Source organism: Bison bison, unplaced genomic scaffold (assembly GCF_000754665.1).
Source record: "Bison bison bison isolate TAMUID 2011002044 unplaced genomic scaffold, Bison_UMD1.0 scf7180017864367, whole genome shotgun sequence".
NCBI classification, from domain to species: domain Eukaryota; kingdom Metazoa; phylum Chordata; class Mammalia; order Artiodactyla; family Bovidae; genus Bison; species Bison bison.
The window spans coordinates 718,267-731,056 of NW_011494939.1; the positions used below are offsets into that span (position 1 = coordinate 718,267).

The 12,790-nt window shown below is 38.3% G+C and overlaps 1 protein-coding gene across 2 annotated transcripts in view; it reads left to right on the forward strand.

Annotated features, from left to right (window-relative positions):
* PIK3CA (phosphatidylinositol-4,5-bisphosphate 3-kinase, catalytic subunit alpha) overlaps positions 1–12,790 on the forward strand; it is a 90,274-nt gene continuing 77,484 nt past the window's right edge. The window contains exon 1 of one of the 2 annotated variants that reach the window (XM_010855613.1): positions 1–61. The gene's annotated coding sequence lies outside the window, so the exon portion shown is untranslated. The remainder of the gene's footprint in view (positions 62–12,790) is intronic. The other variant, XM_010855614.1, reaches the window with a different exon arrangement.

A 12,790-nucleotide genomic window follows, 5' to 3' on the forward strand; every position in this document is an offset into this window, starting at 1 on the left:
GCCGCCCGCGGGGCTGGGACCCGATGCGGTTAGAGCCGCGGAGCTTCGAGGAGCCCCGAGCGTGAGTAGAACGCGGACAGGCCGGGAGCGGGCGCGGTCGGGATGGGGCCGGGTGGGTGCCGGGGACTCTCGGGCGCGCCCGCCGACTTGGGCGGGGGCTGCCCGCCCGTCGTCTCTCCCAGCTTCGGCCCGCAGGAGAGTTCGTCTGCGATCCCCGCTCTCCTCCGCCTGCCGCTGGCCTCACCCAGATGCAGAGGCGAGGGCTCGCCGCTCCCTCTTTTCTCCCTCTGGCCGCCGCCTCGCTCTTCGTTTCCTTCCTCTCCCATTTTTGGGGATGGGGCGGCTAGAGACTGAGGAAGTGCGCCCAGGGCCGCCGCCCCGGCCGCGATGGCTAGGTCCCCCGCACCCTTGCACATCCACCCGACCCGCGAGCACCGCGGCGTGAGCGATCCCGGGTGCCAAACCGTGAGCTCTTCCTGAGGGGCTGTCACGCCCGAGGACTCCGACCGCGCCAGCCCGGCGACCCTGCGTTTGCCTCATACTGGGTTTAAATCGCCCGGCTGGGGTTTGGAAGGCTACATCCCCGTAGCCCATAGTTCCTCTCCCACCCTTCAACTCGAAGTTGTTTTTTTCCTTTTAACCGAGACAATCAAACGTATAAACGTATTGGATATTTCATTCATAGACCTGAGACGTTGTCTCGCGATTTGTGTCTTTAGTAAGTCTAATATGTGATGCCTGCTTTATAGCTCCTAAGTGGCTCGGAAAGGTAGGGTAGCGCCCAGAATTGGACTGTGTAAACACCAGACGTTCAGCCAGTGTGTTTTGATCGCGGCTTGAGGGGTTTATTTTAGGATGCTAAAGGAATAGTGGTGATGATGGCTCGTTACCAGGCTTAGGAATCGAAAGCTGTTTTGGATGTCAGTAATTGGGAAGCTGTTTACGTACTTATATAAAGGGTAAGGGGAGCGCAATAAGAGGGGCTTCTGTGAAAAACAGCCTTCGTATTAATGAAGTAGAGCTGTGATTTCGTTTGGTGAAGCTTCCTCATTCCAGCACTGCGCCTTTGGGCACATGCAGTACATGGGTTTGCTAGATGATGTTTTGAATCGTAGTTTGTGAGGCCTGGGAGAACCCCTGGAAAACTTGGGTAGGTAAACTTCTGTTAACTCAAGTCATCGGGTAATTACTATGGCCACATTTGAACCACTGTGGGCAATACCGGTCGCATGTTTTCCTGCTCAGAAGCTGGGTTCTCTGGGTATTTGCTTACATTGCACTGTACAAAATTTGTTTATGTACTGGATTGCGTGTTGTTAAGGAAAGACCTACAAAATACTTAAGATACCACTTGGCTAATTTAATTTGTATAAATCACAGCACGTCTTTATTAATGGATCCTAGAAGCAACTGTAGTGTAAGAATTTGTTAATATGTCTGTATTCAAGTTTTAACATTTTTTAAGACTGAATCATTGAATTCTGGTTGACAGCATAGATCTCTATCTAAACATCACATGTTCTGGAAAATTTTAATTATCAGATTAACTGTTCTGCAGTGTCATCAGCCAGAATTATCTGAAGAGGGCCCAGTGGGGGTGTGGGGGGGGTGGGTAGGGGTGGGGGGTATTTTGTTTGGTTTTCTGAGTTTTCTCATGTCACCTTTTTGGATAAAATTAAATTTCATCTCTAAGTTTTTTCAAAAGTTTCTTATAGGTTTTTCCATCATTGTAAAATAGAGTGTTTTCCTATTAAAATCACGAAATAGATGATTGAAAGAAGTGATAGCACATGGTAACAGTCATAGCATCATGGGGGAAATAAAAAGAAAATGAATGAATAATTAACTTAATATTTTATCATTGATTTTATGAATATAAAGTTTGAAAGACATTCCAATCAGTTTAGTTCAAGAATTAAAAATGAACCACATATAAATTCAGAACAGTGTTTTTATATGTCTAAAGCTTTTTTTTCTCAATTTTTAGTAAGTTAGATATAGCATTAAGGAGATGTCACTAATACAAATGCTGTAAACCCAAGAATTACTGCATGAGTGTATCTTCTCATGGGCTAGATATATGTGAAAGGAGGACTGTAAAAGAGCAATCAATGGCTTTGCCTGGGAACAACCTCATCTTAAAGCAGAGTTTCCTTCCTGTCAGTATAAGAGCCTCTCCATCCCAAAGAAGTATTGCCTTAAAAAAAAAAAAAAAAAAGGTAAATTTACAAGTAAAATACTTAAATAGTAAGATAGGTCATACATTTCCTAAAAGAGTTCACTTTGTTTCCTTTATTGAATTAAGATTTTTTAACATTTACTATTACCATTTAAAAGTCATTTGCTCTGTTGATCTGTTTATTTGAAAAGGGCTAACTTAATCCTGTTTGATCTCTTTAGCAACAAAAATAGCATTACAAGGATCACTTCTCTATTTTATTATTTAAATATCTTGAATTTCAAGGGAGAGGTGATTCTGTAAATGAAATGTGTTTCTTAAGCATCATAAAAGATTTTATCTCTGAAAATATTTATGATCCTTAAATTTGTGCAAGTTTAGAAGCATAAATCTTAGAAAATCAAGGTTTATATTAGTATAGTTATTGAGCTGTTTTTTTTAAGTATGTTTGTCTTGAGCTACAAAACAATCCTGTAGAGAAGGCAGTATTGCTGTCTCTGAGAAATGACATTTTAATCTAAGGTCAGACAAGTATCAGGTGACAGACTCATTGACAAAATGAATGCTTTGTGACTCCTTTCGTTTTATTATGCTACCTCTAACTTGCTCCAGCCTGCTTTTTTTTTTCAGCCTGCTTTTTTATAAAGAAACTAGAGCCCATAGATCACCTTTTCCCTTATTTGTAATAATAAATGGATGTGTTTAATTCCCCCTATAGCTTAAACAGTGGTTTTTTATCCTGGCCACATATTAGAATCATCTAGTTAGCTTTTTAAAAATATCAGTGCCAGGGTCTCCTTCCTGGAGATTCTGGTTTAATTGGTCTGAGATGGAGCCCAGACATCTGTTTAAGTTCCCCAGGTAATTCTAATAGACACGATTGTAAAGCCCTTGCTTTCTAAGACCTGTATAATTTGTTTCTTTTCTTCTAATTTCATCTCTCCTTTTTCTTCCTACAGCTCCCTTGGCCTTTTCCTGCTTCACATGCCAGTGCTATTTGCTTTTCATGAGACATTTGCACACTCCATACCCCTTGTTTAACTGGCTGACTCCTCATTTTTCATATCAGTTCCTTTGAAAAGTCTAGTCTGGGTCAGGTGCCCTTGCTTCCTGTTCCCATAACATCTTGTGCTCCTACTGTCAGAGCATTGACTCAGTGCATTGGCAATTGCCAATTTATTTGTCTGTATCTTCCACCAAGATGTAAATTTCATGAGAACGCTAGGGGTTTTATCTTATACAGTTATGTTCTCATTGTCAAGCACAGTAGCCAGTACATAATAGAGTTATTCACTGAATAAATATATTCACAACAGACTTCTTTACAACAATAATTTACAAATGCCTATTGAGTTTTTATACTATATTTGTTCACTAAAAATATACACCCCTAACCTGCCACACAAATGTATTTTAATTGGAGACATTTGGGATGTTCTAAAGAACATATAAATTATATCAAGAGTGACACTCAAACTCCCCCCACACACACACCCCTCCACACAAATAATTAAACACAGAACTGTACTAGAAATCAGGAGATGTGAATTCAGATCCTAACCTCACCACAAGAGTGTGTCCTTGGGCAAGTCTCAATCTTTTGGGGCCTCAGTTTCCTCACCTGTAATAGGGGAATTGTATTGAATGCTCTACATGGTACTACTCAGTGCTTTAGCCTTAAAAACCTATGAGTACTAAAAATACTGACTTTGGGAAATCTGAACCTCCTGTTGGGCTGCTGTCTATGGGGTCGCACAGAGTCGGACACGACTGACGCGACTTAGCAGCAGCAGCAGCAGAACCTCCTTGGTTCAAACCCTGGCTTCTATGCTTACTGGCAGAATTACTTTGGACAGATTTCTTAATATGTATAATGAGAGTAATTACTACTCAACAGAGTTGTTATTGTTTTTGTTTTTGTTGAATTAAATGAGTGTCGATCCAGGAAAGTTTTGGCCAGGATCAGATGCCTAATACATGTTCATTTCCTTTCCCCTTTGAAAGTGTTAGATCTCATGAGTGGACTTATCTAAGATAAGAAAAAAGATAGTTTATGTAATATATCCTGTTTTCCACTTTGCTGACTGCTAACTTTACAGGTGTGACTAGGGACCAAAAACCACGTGGCTTTTAGTTTCATTTTCTTAGAACCCTATTCCACTGTCAAACACCCAGGTGTTAGTTAACCTGCCTGGGAAGTAATTAAGCCTTGAAGTTTGAACCATGACAGGAGTGTCCCTGGTAGCTCAGTCGGTAAAGAATCTCCCTGTAGTTCAGGAGACCCAGGTTTGATCCCTGGGTGGGGAAGATCCCCTGGAGAAGGAAATGATAAACCACTCCAGTATTCTTGCCTGGAAAAATCCCATGGACAGAGGAGCCTGGCGGGCTACAGTCCATGGGTCCCAAGAGTCGGACATGACTTAGTGACTAAGCCACCATGACAGGATAGCAAGTATCAAGCTATTTATATATCATAATACATAATATGGAGGAAGGGAGACTGAACTGATGACCTTATACCATTGCCAAAGATCAGTAAAATCAGATTTGACCATTCCAAAAAAATGGAACAGATTAAAACTAAGGATAATTTACAAAAAAGACTCAGATTTTGGTGAAGTCTCTGTTTGCCAGACCTTAAAATTCAGGGAGTTTTTTTTATTTAGTAAATTTTAGTAAAAATTATTTAGTAAGTAGTAATTTTATTTAGTAATTTCCAGGAGATATAGGAAGTTTACCTCTGGTCAGGACCAGTTGCAGAAGATTGTTCTCGACATCAGATTAGCAGTTACAGGTATCAGTTAGCAAACTGAAGTTATTGATATTTTTCTCTGGGAGTGTTGTATCTTAATTTTATGTGTTTATTTTAACCTTTATTTATTTGATAACCTTTATTTATTTGGTGACACAGTGTAACAATATCTCTGCTGAAGTTTCTTAATGCCAGTCTTATTTTTGTATAAATCAAATTGACTTGTCTGAGTTTTCCCTTAAGTTTATGTCTTTGTTTTGTTTTTAATTTTTTAATGACTTTAGCGTATCATTTATATATTTATTTTTTTTTGTTGGCCACACCTCAGGGCATATGGGATCTCAGTACCCCAATCAGGGATCAAACCCACACCCCCTGCAGTGGAAGCACGGAATCTTAATCACTGGACCACCGGGGAAGTCCCTTAAGCTTATGTTTAAAGTGAACTTTATTATCTTTTAAGAAAAGATACTGTAATAAAAATTAAAAATAGTGGTTAGGAGAAACTGAAGTCTTAAGGGTATAAAAAAGAAGCATGAGGCAACACACAGTGAAGTCTAAGGATTCGACTTAAAGGCTTGTGGTTTCCATCATTCAGAAAGGTTATTCAGCCTTAGATAAACTGATAATGTTTTATAGCCACTTAAGTTATTTGTATTTAATCCTTTATTAATATGAATCAGTTGATACTGGTTAACAAATTTTTATGTGTTCTCTCTCCCTGTCCTCAACTGTACAGTTTGAGTATAATGTCAAAATACTTTAATAAAAAGTTTCTAAGTTTATAATAGAAGTGGTGGCTTAGAGCTTTTTCTTCAAGTTTAATGTTTCTTACAGTGAAACTGTTTTTAGAATGGATTATAATGCTCTGGTTTGGATGGCTGAAAGACCAAATTCCAATCCCAAACTGCTACTTTGTATTTGTCTATAGGGGAAAGGAGGCAGACCATATCACATCTTTGCCGCTCTTTAATATGCTACTTTATAGTAACTCATATAATTAATGAGATAATTTAAGTAATCCAAGTTCTATACAATTATTTAAAAGAAAATATATACATACTAATTATTTTAAATTTATACCTAGTACAGGAATAACACACTTCAGCGTTTGGTCTGACAATTAAATACTCATCTCTTCATATCATTTTGCTAGTTAGCTTGATGGTTTATCTAAATTACAGTCATTTATAAGAGGTTACGTTTTAGTGTCTTTTAGTATTAATATTAATTGGAATTGTTACAAAGGAATCACTGTGTTAGGGCCAGCATTACCATTTGAAATAAGTGTGGGATTTTTAAAAAGGTAGAAGTTAAGTATTCTCACAGACCATGCTTATCTGGTACACTTTATCTGGTACACTTCAGATTTTAAATATTTGTGTAGTGGAAACCAAGGAAGTCAGTGTTGTGATGTAAAAATAGCTGCATTAGGATAGAAACATTCTGTTCTGATCATATTCTCTTGCCAAACTCACCAGGGGTTAGTAAAATTCTGTAGAGAGATGCACCTTATAAAGCATTATAGAGATTTAAAGCAATATTATAAGGATGATTTTAAGCATAAAATTTTTTTTAACAGGAGGAGACTGTGTTCATTCTTGTATCCTTAGCACCTAGCATAGTACCCAAAAGTTGCTGCTGCTAAGCTGCTTCAGTCATGTCTGACTCTGTGCGACCCCTTAGAGGGCAGCCCACCATGCTCCCCCGTCCCTGGGATTCTCCAGGCAAGAACACTGGAGTGGGTTGCCATTTCCTTCTCCAATGAATGAAAGTGAAAAGTGAAAGTGAAGTCGCTCAGTCGTGTCCAACTCTTAGTGACCCCATGAACTGCAGCCTACCAGGCTCCTCTGTCCATGGGATTCTCCAAGCAAGAATACTGGAGTGGGGTGCCATTGCCTTCTCCAATGCGTGAAAGAGAAAAGTGAAAGTGAGGTCGCTCAGTCGTGTCCGACTCCTAGCGACCCCATGGACTGCAGCCTACCAGGCTCCTCCGTCCATGGGATTTTCCAGGCAAGAGTACTGGAGTGGCTTGCCATTACCCAAAAGTAGGTGATCAGTAAGTGATATTTTTGCAGTGGAATCATAATTGGGGATCAAAACACTTATCTATCAGTTAGTAGCTGTATACTTTAAACTATCTGAAAATTAATAAATTGCTGTGTGTCAGTTGATCATTTACTGTGTATAGATTCAAATTATAGGAGATATTTTTCTATAAGTAAACTAGTTGCATATTTCTATTGATGTTTGTAGACATGTTTAACAAAGATTGATAGGTTAGGAATAGCTATTTCCTAGAAGAACGCTGAATCAGGAGTCTGAGAATCTAGGTTCTATCTAGCTCTTTGGCCTTAGATCTTGACCTCTTAGCACTTGTTTGATTCCTAGCATTTTAAAGCCTATTTTTTATTTCAGGGAAGAGTAAGTAAGCCATTCCCTAGAAGGAAGATGGCCTATCTCAGTTTATTATTATCTTCAGAAGAGAAAATCTCTTTTATCTACTTGTTTATAAATTTGCACGTATTTGAAGGCCCTTCTGTGAAATTCTGACAGAAAAAAACTGCCATCAGAAAAGAATGGACTGGAAAGATTTTTTGCTTTCTCTCCAAAATTGTCAGGGACTTGGGAGGATCAAACTTACAGCAGGCGTGCCCTTTTTGGTTGTTGGCACTGAGAGCAGTTAAGTTTCTGACAGACGTTGAGAGTAGATCATCCGTTGCACTCCAGTTGCCAGGGTTTTGAAGGCTCGCAAACCTGTCTCAGCACCCTTAATAGCCATTGGCAATCTTCCTTACTTTAGTTAAAGACTTCTAGGAAAACATGTCCCATTATTTCCTTTGGTAACCCATCCCACTAGTTGGTTTTCAGAAAATACATTCTAATCTTAGAAACATAATTCCAGAGGCATAGTAAGGCTCTTTTTTCTAGATGTGTCCTCTGTTGTGCATAAAAATATATGAAAAGATGACAAAACTAATTGTCCTTAATCAGGAAAAGTTATGTTTCCTGATGTGTATGCTATTGATTTGTTGTTTCTATAAATGTTCAAACCACTCACTTTCAACTTTTGAATAGGTTTTAACCAGCAAACCGTTCAGGTAATGAGATATTATGTAGAATTATTTTGATTATGTACTTCCGTTTTCAGCAAGCTAAGCAGATTTCTGTTGTTCTTCTTTGACAGATCATGCTTTTCCAAGTGCTTTTCTGATGGACTTACTGCAGGTCTAGACCTGAAAGTACTGTTGCATTTTGAAACAATTGATTGCCTTTAGCCTGAAAGCAAGTGAATTGTGTGTGTGTTGGGTTTTTTCCTTAGGAGGTTAACCTCTTGACAGGTACAAAATCCTTCAAGTTTTCTGCCAAATAACCTACTATTCTGGAATATAGATTTATGGAACATGTCATCAAAAGTAAATCAGCTTTAAAGGTAAAAATTATTGGGAAAAAGATTTAAATTAGGCACTATTGTAAAGTCAGTATGAAATCAAACTACATATGACAGCAAAGAAAGGAAAAATTATATTTTCACATTGTCATTTTATACTTATTGTAAAGATTAATAGTAACATCATTTTATTTTCCATATGAAGATTTCCTTAAAATCTAGTGGCTTCTTTTTTTTTTTTTGCAATTGATACCTTGATAGGCAGCATCTTAAAGTATTTATGAAAGTGATATTTGTATTCTTTTTCTATATACCAATTGTAAAAGTTGGACATGACTTTATCAAAGCAGTTTCTCTACTTGATAATTAACAGTGGTAGTAAAATTCAAAGCAGTTTATAGTATTAGTAATGTTATGGTTCAGAGACTAGTAGTTTGTTTTCTCTTCAGTATAAGGGACCAACTTTCAACTTCCTTAGTGATATTGTAGGACTTAAGATTTACTCAAAATCACTGTGAATAATTTTGACTGCTTCTATGCAATGAGAGCCTAAAGCCTTGTGTTGTTCACAGACACTACTTATATATAGCTAAATGATCTACTGATGTGCAGTGACTAAAGCACAGCTAAATCGGTCATGTGATGGTGTTTTGTTGAGTTTAAATATCAGATACATAAATCTGTTGAGTACATTCCTCTTGCAGATAATATTTTTCCCCAGTCACAATGGGGTCAAGTAGTCTTAACAACTGTACAGAATATTTAAAGTCAGAACAGTCTTAGAAAATCCATAAAATCTGGTCAGTGTGTGTAGGCTTGTTTAGTTTTTCTTTTCCTAAATATGTGTCACAGTGGCTAAGAGCATGTGCTCTGAAACCAGACTATCAAAATTACTAGTTTTGTAATAGCAAAATTATTTACCTGTCTAGGTTAAATAGTGTCTTGTTCATTCACCAAGTTGTGTCTGACTCTTTGCAACTTCATGGACTGCAGCATGCCGGGCCTCTCTGGGTTAATATATAATTCCTTGTTTGTAGAAGAGGGATAATAACAGTACCTACATCATAATACTATAATGAAGGTTAAATGCCAAATACATAAAAGCATTTAGAACAATACTTACTATCAGCCTGCCGGGCTCCTCCATCCATGGGGTCTTCTAGGCAAGAGTTCTGGAGTGGGTTGCCATTGCCTTCTCTGAGTACATAGTAAGCACTCAGCAAATATTTGTATGCTACTTGAGAGCGCTAACCATGTCATGTTCATTGGTTCATTTTGGGGTTTTAACATTTTGTAGTGAATTGAATCTTGGCCATTTTGAGAATTTACTAATGGATCCTATCTCTGAAGAATGAATGATAAGGTTCCTATCTAACAAACATCCGGAGAAGGCAATGGCACCGCACTCCAGTACTCTTGCCTGGAAAATCCCATGGACGGAGGAGCCTGGTAGGCTGCAGTCCATGGGGTAGTCCAAGAGTTGGACATTACTGAGCGACTTCACTTTCACTTTCATGCATTGGAGAAGGAAATGGCAACCCACTCCAGTGTTCTTGCCTGGAAAATCCCAGGGATGGGGGAGGCTGGTGGGCTGCTATCTATGGGGTTGCACAGAGTCAGACACGACTGAAGCAACTTAGGAACTGCAGCAGCTAACAAACTTCTTGACATTACTGCTTGCTTTTTGTTCTACTACAGTTTTTTAAAGTTTCATACTCAACTCTGAGAATTCGAGTTCAATTTCATACCTAAGAGAAGTTAGCATATAGAGATTTAACGTGATTGAAATGAGGGATTTGTAGACAGAAAGGAATTAAGTAAATGGACGTACATTTTTCACATCTGGTCTCAGCTTCCTAAGGATTAATTTTCCCTGTCCATTCGTAGAATCTCAGAATCCCCAACAGATAGCTTTTTTCTTTTTTTATTAAAGTATGACTGATTTACAATATTAAATTAGTTTCAGGTGAACAACATAGAAATTCAGTGTTTTTCTAGATTATACCCCATTTAAAGTTTTTATAAAATATTGGCTATCTTCATATGCTGAACAGTATGTCCTTACAGCCTGTTTATTTTATATTTATTAATATTTAGCTCTTGACTTCCTACCCCTATATTTCTCCTCCACTTCCTCCCTCCACACTGCAAGCCTCTAGTTCTCAATATTTGTGAGTCTGTTTCTGTTCTATTATATTCTGGCGTTTATTTTTTAGATTCCATGTGTAAGTGATAACATAGAATATTTCTTGCTCTTTATGACTTATTTCACCAAGCATAATACTCTTGAGGTTCATCCATGTTGTTGCAGATAGCAAAATTTCATTCTTTCTATGGTTGAGTAATATTCCATTGTATGCATACATACCACATCTTCATCCGTTTTCATCTGTTGGTGGACACTTAAGTCGCTTCCATCTCTTGGCAGTTATAAATAATGTTAGTATGACCCTGATGGCTCAGCTGGTAAAGAATCCGCCTGCAGTGCAGGAGACACAGGAGATGTGGGTTCAATCCCTGAGTCGGGAAGATCTCCTGGAGGAGGAAAATGGCAACACACTCCAGTATTCTTGCATGAAAAGTCCCATGGACAGAGGATACTGGCAGGCTACAGTCCAAAGGGTCCCAAAGAGTCAGACATGACTGAGTAACTAAGCATGCAATAGTCATGAACATTAGGGTACATGTATATTTTTGAATTATAGTTTTGTTTTCTTTGGATATTATACCCAGGAGAAAAGGAATTGCTGAATCACATAACAATTCTATTTTTAGTTTATTGAGGAACCTCCATACTGTTTTCCACAGTGGCCACACCAATTAACAGTCCCACCAACAGTGTACAAAGATTCCCTTTATTCCACATTTGCACAAACATTTGTTATTTGTGGTGTTTTTGATGATAGCCATTCTCACAGGTGTGAGGTAATATCTCAGTTGTGGTTTTAATTTGCATTTCTTTAACGATTAACAAGCTTGAACATCTTTCTGTGTGCCTGTTGGCTGTTTGTGTGTCGTCTTTGGGAAAATGTCTGTTCAGGTCTTCTGCACACTTTTTATTTGGGTTTTTTTTTTTTTTTTTTTTTGGTGTTGGGTTATGTGAGCTCTTTATATGTTTTGGATGTTAGCCCTTATCAGTCATATCATTTGCAGATATTTTCTCCTATTCTGTAGGTTGTCTTTTTGTTTTGTTGATGGTTTGCTTTGCTATGCAAAAGCTTTTAAGCTTAATTAGGTTTCACTTTTGCTTTTCTTTTCTTTGACTTTAGGAGACAGATCTGGAAAACGCTGTTACAATTTATGTCAGAGATTGTTCTTCCTATGTGTTCTTCTAGGAGTTTTATGTTTTCCAGTCTTACAGTTAGGTCTTTAATTCATCTTAAGTTTATTTTTGCTTATGGTGTGAGAAAATGTTCTAATTTCATTCTTTTGCTGTTCATTTTTCCCAGCACCACTTATTGAAGAGACTGTCTTTTCTCTGTTCTATAGTCTTGTCTCCTTTGTTGTAGATTAATTAACCATAGGTGCATGAATTTATTTTTGGGCTCTTTATTTTCTTCCATGAACCTGTCTGTTTTTGTGCCAATACCTTGATGATTTGATAACTGTAACTTTTTAGCGTAATCTTAATAACTCCAGCTCTGTTCTTTTTTCTCAAAATGGTATTGGTTATTTGGGATCTTTTGTGGTTCAATATAAATTTTAAGATTGTTTGTTCTAGTTCTGTAGATGTATTAGATATTTCAACAGGAATTGCATTAAACCTGTAGGTTGCTTTCGGTAATATGGACATTTTAGCAACATTAATTCTTCTAGTCCATGAACACAGGATTTTTTTTATTACTTTGTATTATCTTCAGTATCCTTCACCAGTGTTTTATAGTTTTCGGAATATAGGTCCTTCATCTCCTTGGTTAAGTATATTCCTTGATAATTTATTCTTTTTGACGTGATTTTAAATGGGGTTGTTTTCTTACTTTCTAGTAGCTCATTATTCAGTTCAGTTCAGTTCAGTCGCTCAGTTGTGTCTGACTGTTTGCAACCCCATGAATTGCAGCATGCCATGCCTCCCTGTCCATCACCAACTCCCGGAGTTCACCCAGACTCACGTCCATCAAGTCAGTGATGCCATCCAGCCATCTCATCCTCTGTCGTCCCCTTCTCCTCCTGCCCCCAATCCCTCCCAGTATCAGAGTCTTTCCCAATAAGTCAACTCTTCACATGAGGTGGCCAAAGTACTGGAGTTTCAGCTTTAGCATCATTCCTTTCAAAGAAATCCCAGGGCTGATCTCCTTCAGAATGGACTGGTTGGATCTCCTTGCAGTCCAAGGGACTCTCAAGAGTCTTCTCCAACACCACAGTTCAAAAGCATCAATTCTTCAGCACTCAGCCTTCTTCACAGTCCAACTCTCACATCCATACATGACCACAGAAAAAACCATAGCCTTGACTAGACGGACCTTTGTTG